Source organism: Coptis chinensis, chromosome 1, assembly GCF_015680905.1.
Source record: "Coptis chinensis isolate HL-2020 chromosome 1, ASM1568090v1, whole genome shotgun sequence".
NCBI lineage: Eukaryota > Viridiplantae > Streptophyta > Magnoliopsida > Ranunculales > Ranunculaceae > Coptis > Coptis chinensis.
The window spans coordinates 11,600,090-11,606,832 of NC_141456.1; the positions used below are offsets into that span (position 1 = coordinate 11,600,090).

A 6,743-nucleotide genomic window follows, 5' to 3' on the forward strand; every position below is an offset into this window, starting at 1 on the left:
TGATGCATCTTGAGAAAAATGATTGGAACATCTACTAAATTACATCCTAGATAAGAAAGACAAGTCAAAGGATATAGTAGGTCTTGAAAGATATAGGAGGAAGATGCGAATTCACGGTTAATCGATGGATGCAATCGACCACGATCCGCGGGAAACCAATAAAACCGAAGGCTCCATTTGTCTTAGCTAAAGACGAGAAGTTAAATTTCTGCAAAATTTTGAAGGACTTGAAGCTTCCTTCTGGTTTCTCATCAAATCTGAGCAACATTGTCACTTTAAATCCACCTGGTTTGCTCGTAATGAAATCTCATGACTATCATGTCATTATGTGTTATTTGCTACCTGTATTGCTTCAACATGCTTTTCCTAAACATTGTGACCTGCGAAGAGCTATTCATCAGATAAGCTTATTCTTCAACTTGTTGTGCTCTAAAGTCTTAGTCCGGCAACATATCCAAGAGGCCAAGTACATGGTTGCAGAAGCATTGTGCGTGCTTGAAAAATATTTTCCACCATCGTTTTTTGATATCAGCATCCACCTCATGGTGCATTTGGCTGATGAAGCGCTTCTTTTTATTGGAACTGCGGCATCAAAGGTGGATGTTTCCATTTGAACGGTATGTAAATTACTTTTACCTTAATATCTTCTCTAGCTTTTTCTATAATTGGATTTTAAAATTGAAAGTGTATACTTAAATTTCTTATTCTAATAGAGGCGATGAAAGAGTGTAAAAATATTCCCAGCAAATAAACGATATGTTGAAGGGTCCATTCTTGAGTCGTTATATTGTTTCGAAGTCGATTAGGTATGCTATGGAGTATATGCCCAATTCGCGGGATGGAAATCATAAATCGGCGTGTGGCCTTTCCGGATGAAGATGGCGAAGTATAGTGATGAAGGGCCTTTGCTTTCGATGGTAAAGATCGTGACCTTAAGTGTTAAACAATGGATTCAAATACGTAGATGGGTCTTGTTTCGACTAGACGTCGAAAAGCTTGATGATTACTACAGGTGTGTTTTTTTTTGACACATTTGGTTTCTAAACCCACTCTAGTACTCTACATGAAAATACTCATGCGTAATTGCATGAATGATTTGTAGTGAATACCGCTCCTTACAATCTCGTGGTAGAGGAAAAGGGGTTGCAAAGTCAGAAGTGCAGATACAAACAGATTTCATTGTCTGGTTATATAACAAGGTATTGTTTAATTCATCCATTAGTTAAATAGGAAATCTGAAGTTAGTAATATTAGCTTTCTAACTATCGTCTTTTTACAGTTATTGGCTGCAAATGACACCAAGAGTGACTTATGGCGATTAGTTGAAGGACCATTGCACCAAGCTAAAATGTATAGAAAGTACAAGATCAATGGTTTTGTCTTTTCTACTAGGTGACATGATCTAAACAGTTGCCACACAAGATAGTGGTGTTTGCATGGAGGCAATCACCGTTTACGCCAAGTAGGAAAGACAAAAAATCCAGTCGATGCATCGGCGAAGTGGTATGGGGTTATTGAACAAATATTAGAGAAATTTGGACTATACTGGACTTTCAACAAGTAGTCTTTTATTGCAATTGGGTGAGGGTGGAGGACAAGACCAATGGCTGCAAGCTCTGTCCAGACTCTAATTTGGTGTTGGTCAATCTTAATAAGATGAAAAGTGTTGATCAGTACTTTGATGAGCCGGTCATTCTCGCTTTCGAAGCTAGTCAAGTGTTTTACTCGAAGGACTTGAAAAATCCTAATTGGTCGGGAGTCATCCATTCACCGAGGCGATTGACGTGTGGAGTTGACTCACTAGATGTACCAATTGTTTTCCAATCTACCCTTGAGGACCAACCTAATTTGAAGCCTTTGATGAAGTGTTTAACCTGATTGTAATTGTTTTAGTTTCCAAACTATGATACAATTTTTTGCTTTAAAGTTTCCAGTCTTAATATGTATGCTTATTGTGTATATTATTATTATTATTCATTTTGTTTGTTATGTATCTCTCTGGGGTTTATTAAATTGGTGGTATGTGTGATAAGGTAATGAAATACTTTTGTTTGGATTGAATTGTTTATATACTTTTATTTATTCTTCTTTCTCACCTTTCATGATTATATTTTTCAGTACCAGACTACTAATAGACTATTTTGCAATATATGTTAGGATTTCATTTGAAATGGTATCAGGTCAACCACAGCCTAGTGCATCTCAACCTTCTGGTTCTGCCTCACATGCATCACAGCCTTCTACTTCAGTTTCACAGGCATCTCAGCCTTCAGGCGACATGCAAGAATCAGAAAATGTTAGGAAGTTACCCGTATTGATTGATATTGATGGTGTTGTCGTTGGTGATAATGCCTCCGGATGGAATACTTCGTCTTTGGTAGTCTTATTCGAGCTCAGATCCCGATTAGTTACACGATTGGAGGCTTGTACATCCTGACTTCAAGGATAAGGTTTGGAATGCCTTAATGGTAAGGTTTACCTCTATTTTTTTTTTTAATGCATACTAGACATTTTGAGTTTTAGCTTCATTCACATTACTATATAACTTGTGTTTTACAGCGTGAATTTGAAGTTACAAATGTTGACCAAGCACTAGCTCGTTCACATGCAGAAAAAAAACTTTTGTACTAAGTTTAGATATGGAAAATGGGTCTTGAGAAAAGATATATTGAATAAGTTTGAGACCTTGGAAGAACAAATCGCCGCATGCCCAGATGGCATTGATCCAAATCATTGGGAACAGTTTGTACTATATGAGAACACTCCTGAAGTGATGGCAAGAAAAGCGAAGAATGGTGAGAATATAAAACTGAATGATTCTCGACATACACTTGGGGATAATGATCATTATGCCAACATGTTGCATAAAATGGTAGGTGTCTTTCCATAAACTTTTAAATTTTGATCACGATATGCTAACAATTATTTACCAATGTACATGTAGAATAAACAAAATCGACAAGATACATGGATGGGTAGACGGTTGGAAAGCGGGACATGAACGTCGTAATGGAACTATTTTGGAGAGTGCTCGAGCCGTTATGTGAGTTTGCATTTCACTTGAGTTCCAACTATAATTTTGTTAAGTCTTTGTTATTATAGACAATTTTTCTCGACCGATTTACCTTAAGTTTGTACTAACTTGCTAATTTTGAACTAATTTCCATGGAAAACACTATAGGAATTGGTGGAGGCTGCTCAAAAGAAAAGAAAAAAATGCAACTTCAAGTGGAGAGGGCAAAGGCAACTCATCTTGATTTTGATAATGACCTAATTGACCGAAGTTTTAGGAGCGGACAAAAGGAATAGGACTCATGGAATCAGCTCTAACCTCTCTAAGAAGCAATTAAAACATACAAGTATTGCAAAGGTGATGTTAGCACAAGCAAGGTCTTCATCAAATTCTGAATTTAAGGGTGAAATGAGTGAGATGAAGTCCTCCATAGCTAGAGTTGAGGGTGTGTTGATGGTGAGTTTGCCTTAAATATAAAACTTATTGCTTTCATCATATATATAAATCTTAGTTTTATTTTTCATTTTGTCAGGATATGCTTAAGCTTGTAACCAACAATGGAATGTCGAATAGTCAACCGCCAAGGGGATACAACACCGGAACCGATGTTGGTTCCAACTTAGTTTCGCCGTTAGCCTCAATAGAATTTAATGAATATGTTTGAACCTCGCGAACCCTCCCCGTGAACCCTCCTGTGAACCCTCCTCGCGAACCCTCCAAAGAAACCCTCTCCGCAAACCCTCCTGCTGAAACGTTGAGTGCACCTCTTAAGGTTATCCTATTAGGTAGAGATGGTGTTCCGGGTTGCTAGGGATATGTTATGACTACCACCGCTAATATTTGCCATGGCGAGTCGTCCTTGGAGGGGAGAAAAGATCTACATCCGAAGTCTTGGTTCCCAATGCTCCTATTTATGATGGACCTCAATTTGGCTGCTCGGACCTTAGTGATTTTGTTGAAGGGGGGCCTTTGATTTGGCTTGAATCAAGGTTGCAGTATGAGTAATCTATTGTGTGGGATATGCAAACTTTTTTCTATTTTGGTTTTTTGAGTATGTTTTTTGTAAGTAATGGTACGAGCCTTTTGCAAGATGTAAGAATGACATAACGAACTTGTGCACTATAGCTTGTTATGATGGTATGATGGCTAGATGGTTTATAAGAATGTTATATTATGAAAGTTTTTTTGTTTTTTGCAGGTTGAAGAGATAACAACCCCGTTTTTAACTCCGCCAGTGCAAAGTAATGAAAGTCTTTGCACTGCCGGTCCCAAGCCCGGATAAAGGAGGAGGGAGAGTGGTGGACGTTTCTCATGTTATGCTACGTTGGTTGGCGTCCATCGGAGTAGGACAAAGAACAATTGTTCTTCGTGGTGGAGCCGATCAATATCCGAACACTGTAATTGTGTGATCTAAATAAATCTTGTGTGTTAACGATTACTCATTGATGAACATCCTCTGTTTTCATTTCAGTTTATTAAGAGGCCGAAGTTTTGCATGATGCGATTATGATAGAAGTTAAGCAATAAAACCTAAAAAGATTGCAATTCTGTGGACACAATGGTCCATCCACTTTGTTTTACATTATAATATGTGCATAGTTTCTCGCTCAGAAATTGACTCGCTAATTTGAGCATTCAAATACTTCAAGCATCGATAGTTACATTTTCTTTTTTTAGGTATTTCATTAAGCATGGATCAGGTTTGTTTATTTTCTTTTTGTAATGCATCCTCGAAATTTTTGCTCACCTATTTTTGCTCATTTTGTTGTAAAGTGGAAGAATCTCCGGAAACATATGGATGCAATTGACAAAGCATTAGGCGAGAACTCTTAGGCGGTTGGTATGTCATTCCTTGAAGCAAAGATTTTGTAAGAAGCGCTAGTGTTTATGTTTTACCCCGCATACGAAAATGGCGGTTACTCTACTAACCCGATTAGTGTAAGCATCCTTTTGAGTATACATTAAGTGTTTGAACTTCGACAAATGTAATATGAAATATGTCAGTCCATTGTGATTAGAATGCTTTCTTTTTTTTAGATGTATGAGCAACCTTTTTACTCTTACGGTCATCTTCAGTTTCTTGCAAGTATGTCTTTTAGTGATAAGGCCATTATTGTTTTAATGTTGTATGAGACTATGAGCTGCCTTTTTTATTCTAGGAATTCAACTTTATTGGGCTATAGTAGGTGTTTAATCCTTTTTTCCCGAGCGTAGGGTTTCTAAACTATGCATTATTCTCAAGTAGATTACATTCAAATTCACCTTAGTCGCCCTACCCACCCTATGGTTAGTTTAGTTAAGTGATAGGCTGCTTTTGTTGCACTAATGAGTATAATAAGTGTACTATCAATTTTATTGGATTTAATAAACTGGCACTCTGCCAAACGCCCAAACCCTCCTTATGTGGAGGTTTGTTGGAAAACAGAAAATAAAATTTGGAAGTATAGCTTGCTAAACTTGTAACTTTGAACTGTTACCATGCTCTCCTGTATGATGTATTTTAATGAATGCTAAATCTAGTGACTTTGACTGACTAAAACAAAAATCTCCCGTGGTTTGTTTTGAAGTATAGCAGATAGGAACACATACATTTCTAAAGTTGAAGTACACATTGCGAGTAGCACTTGCATCCGCAACTGTGGCTGAATTGCAAGTATGTTTGAAAATTCGACAAAAAATAGTGTGGGCTATAGGTCTAGTCATGCATTATAAACTGATTTAAGAGTGTCATTATTGTTCCAGGTTCGAGTCAACGACCCAAAAGCAAACCCCCCTCTATTCTCTTCAGGAGTTATAGGTAAAGACAACTCGATTATGGTGGCACGGATCCATGGGCTATACTGGTTGTTCAATGCAGATGTACCGGGAGCTCAACTTGTGGAAGGAAAGAATACCGTATTTCTAACTCAACCACAAGCACACACTTCTTGGCAGGAAATAATGTACGACTATATTCGCCTAGAAGGGCCACCGAGTTCCGGTTTAAAAAATATTGCAAATGAATATTTTGAATGGATGAAAAGAAAGTGTCTAATGGAATCCGAACAGCATACTCGGTCTGAGCAAAGTTGTTCGCCGTCAAGACCTTCAGAAGTTCAGTATGCAAATGAAGATACATCCCACTCACCTGCAGATTCTGACATGGATATGGAAGGTCAGTGCCTTTATCGCAATTAACACTTTCATTTTCTTTCACGATTGCAATCTTTTTGAAAGAATTTATGAAAGATAGCATTATATGGAATTTAGACATCTAGGATTACTTTTTCTTTTCCGTAACTAAGTCGGTCCCTCATTTCCTACATTTACAACGATATTGTAATATGTCCATTATATTTCATGACTCGAAGCATTTCTCTGTGTGGTTGATTTGTCTATAGATGAGAGTCAGCAGCCCAATGAAGACCTTTTAAAAAAGCAGCCATGGCATATGATAGTCGCGGCAATCCCCGCTGGATGTGCGGTAAGGACAAGCCAAATTTACCACCGACCGAGTTTAGTGCTCAAGAACCGCATGTCATAAGTTACATACCGTGGAAGAAATTTGAAATTTTGGGTTTTACTTTCACTCTCGCCTTTGGCCAAAGTAGCGATCCTTTTAGGAACGACTCCATCTCACTTTGGAGCTCGGACTTCTCTGTTTGGTGAGTCCTTTTCCGTGCAATACTTGAATTTTTCAGCTTAAATTTTCCAATAAATTTTTCAGACTTCTCTTCGGTGTTAATAATAG

At 37.8% G+C, this 6,743-nt stretch overlaps 1 long non-coding RNA gene across 1 annotated transcript; it reads left to right on the forward strand.

Annotated features, from left to right (window-relative positions):
- Positions 1-930: 930 nt before the first annotated feature.
- Positions 931-1,363, forward strand: LOC147522134 (uncharacterized). Its single transcript, XR_015194994.1, has 3 exons — positions 931-1,012; positions 1,103-1,199; positions 1,280-1,363. It is a non-coding gene; the product is annotated as an uncharacterized LOC147522134 (long non-coding RNA).
- The last annotated feature ends 5,380 nt before the right edge of the window (positions 1,364-6,743 follow it).